Raw genomic sequence first — 3,497 nt, 5'->3', positions numbered from 1 at the left:
CCAAAACGACCCTAAAATATATCCTTAAAATTATGCCTAGAATAATTAAAATCTGTGTGCAAGCCTTCAACAATTAAAATGTGCAAAGTTAAAAGTCAAATAAGGCTTGGAGGATTTTTGTATATTTCCTAAAAGCCTAAAATGCGTAAATAAATTTTAGTGGAATTTTCATAGCACAAATAATAATTGTTAAGAAATAAACAAAGTTAAAATGATTTTATAAAAAGAAAAACTCTAAAAAGTCCCCTTCCCCTCCCTCTCCCTCTTGGGCCGGCTCGGCCCATCTCTCTCCCCCTCTCTCCTCTCCCCCGCGGCCCATCCGGCCTCTCCCCGCGCGCGCGCTGCTAACGGGCGGGCCCGCCCGCCACCCTCGCTGACGGGTGGGGCCCACCCGTCATCCCCTTCCTCCCGCCGCTCCCACCGCCCCGCCCGCGCCCTAGCGCCGCCGCCGCCGCGAATCCCGCCGCCCCCGTCCTCCCCGCGCGCAATCAATAGGGGGGAATTATTCCCCGGGATCCCCTCCCCCTTTCCCCCCATTTTTCCCTCTCTCTCTCCCTCAGATTCGTTTGGAAACCGCTCCCCTAACCTCGCCGGCGCCATTAATGGCGGCCGGGTCTCCCGCGCCCATTTCCCCCTCCTCCGGCCGCCCTCTCTCACTCCCAACCCTATATAAACCCTCCCCGAGCTCCCCACCACCGTTTCCGCCACTCACCGCCCTCTCTCCCCGCCGGAATCGAGCTCGCGCCGTCGCTCTCTCTCTCCGCCGTCGCCGTCGAGCACCGGTCCGCCGCTGTCGTCGCCCCGGACCACCTCCCACCTCGGCGCCGCCTCCTTCGGCTTCGCCGCATCCTCGCCGACCTCGTCCACCCCTCCGTTTCGCTCGTCGACCGCCGGAGCACCGTCGACCCCGTCCACCCGAGCCGTGCCGCCGCCTTCCTTCGCTCCGGTCGCCGTTTTCGTCGTCGCCGTCGACCCGGGGTGAGCCGTGGACCGCCGTTTCGTTTCCCCCTTTCCCTCCCCTCTCTCGGCCGCCGCTCCGCCGTGCCTATGGCCGCCGCCGGCGACCATAGGGGCGCGGGCGCGCCGCCTCCCGCCGGCCGCACCGACGTGGCCGCCTCCGGGTGCGCCTAGCGGCTGCCGCGTGGGGCCCGGCCGTCAGCCGCCCGCGCCCTTAGGTGCGGCTGACGCGTGGGGCCCACGGCGCCGGCCGGTGCGAGCCCGGGTGCGCCCGGTCCACCGTGGACCGTGAGGCTGCTGCGTGGGCCCCACTCCCGTGGACCCGGTCCGCGCGCCCCTCCCCTCGGCTGACGCAATAAACCCTTTTTAAATTAAAATTTAAATGAAGAAATTCGCAAATATTCATTTAAAGAGCATATAAACTTCAAATGACCATAACTTGGCCATTTGAACTCGGAATTGGACCGTTCAAGTCTCAAATTTTTCCTTAAGAAGTCAAGAACCCATTTTTGTGCTTTGTTTCTGCTTGTTATATGGAGTTTATTAGAGTAAAAGCCTTTTCTTTTTCGTTGGTCGTGTAGACGCTGCAGCTTCGGAAGATCCGCTCTTCATGGAAGTTGAAGCCGACGTTTGGGAAAGCGAGCAAGGCAAGTCACATCATCCTTGAACACATTGAATCCCAGTTTATAAAATTATGTTGATTTAAATTATTGCATTATCGCTTTATTTAAATTCCCGCGTTATCACTGTTTTGTTTAGCCATGCCTATTTACCTTTGTTATGACCTTATTATTGTTATTGTTATTATTTCCTTGTTCACCCTAGGTTAAACAAAACCCCAACTAGTGGACACTCTACTCATGGTACCACTAGTAAGAATTTAGGTAGATGCTTCGCCGGTTAATTAGGCAACATTAGGTGGTTTTACAACTCTAGACTTTGGGAATATTCATATCACCTGGACACTATGGAATTGTTGGATTATTGTGGAATTGGATTCACACCTCCCCCTCTATTCAAAATCCTCAAAATGGTTTTAGGCTGGGCTCGGGGTGCATGGTTTTAATAGTAGCACCTCGGCCATATAAGGACCGGTCTTCGGGCCTCTGTTGCAAAGCACTACCATACTTCCACATGTCTAGTGGGTAAGGCTTAGTTTGTGGCTCAGTCTGGTTATAAACAAAAGTACACGGATGGAGATGGACGAAGTCGGGGGTCGATGGACATCTCTAGGACAAATAAAGGCTACACGAGCTGCGGCTCGGTAGTCGAGATGTCGTGGCACGAGGCCGGTGTCCTGCTGCTAGGGGCTCAGTCCTGCCTACCTGTCCCGGAGGTTCCGGCCGTAGGTGGGGTTGGGTCGATACTCTTGTCTATGATTAGGATGGGTTGGAAACTATGTCACGTCTTCCGTCCGTATACCGTTGTGGTATGTGGCACGTGGTTACACGTGAGAAAGATGTGTCTTGTGGGTAAAGATGTACACCTCTGATCAGAGTATAATCTATTTGAATAGCCGCGCCCTCGGTTATGGGCAAGCCGAGCAATGTACCCAAGTTAGTGTTTTAATTCTTAAAACCTGCTTAACAACTAAAATGTGGAATGGTTGGCCTGGGTTGGCTTGGGACGAGCTGGGACCCAGGGTCGGGTTGCTAGTTCGGTCTGAATCATCGTAGGCCTTGTGTTAAGGCAGGTTAGTGTGGGTTCACGGCCTTGATTAATAATATTGTATAGTTATAGAATCGTGTTTACAAAATAGCTTTGAGCAACTAAGTGTCTTTTAATGCCGTTTACTGCAAACCCTAACCCTTTATATTATAACCCCCTTGTACTCCCTTGCATTTATTCTGCACTTGTGGGTGTGTCTTGTTGAGTACGGTGGTTGTACTCAGTCTTGCTCAATTTTTCCCAAACCTAGAATAGGAGCCCCTGGAAGATGAAGGCTTTGGTGTCTAGCTCGTGCCTGCCATCAAGCGCCTGTGGTCGTCGCCCTAGTCTTCCGCTGTTTCCCGTTTGTCTTTGTGTGTGCTGGGCCTTCGCCGCCCATGTAATAAATTAACTATTTACGCTTCCGCTTGTTGAACTCTGAACTGTATCAACTTTTGGTGTACCTTGCCTCCTGGGACAAGGAATAATGCACGCACGTAAGGAACGCCCGTTGGGTTATTTCCGGTCGTGACATCTACTGTATCCTTACTGTAGACATTCGAACCCTCCACGACGCCCTCAAAACAATAGCTTGGGTTCTCCATCTTCAATTGGCTGTATATCAGAATCGGACACTTTTAGAAAATCTCCATCCCAGACTTTTCCAGATAAACAATCAAGGCCATCCATCTCCCAAAGAGCTAAATCGGCACTGGCAACATTAACTGACCTGTCGGCTGGCACGATCTCTATCTTGTCGCCTTGCCATTGAATCAAACATTGATGCATAGTTGAAGGAATGCAACAATTAGCATGAATCCAATCCCTTCCAAGCAACAAGCTGTAAGAACCCTTCTCATCGATGACAAAAAACGTAATAGGAATAGTCTTAC

The sequence above is a fragment of the Oryza sativa genome, chromosome 5 (assembly GCF_034140825.1).
Source record: "Oryza sativa Japonica Group chromosome 5, ASM3414082v1".
In the NCBI taxonomy this organism is placed as follows: Eukaryota; Viridiplantae; Streptophyta; class Magnoliopsida; order Poales; family Poaceae; genus Oryza; species Oryza sativa.
Note: the sequence above shows the minus strand (reverse complement) of the source record.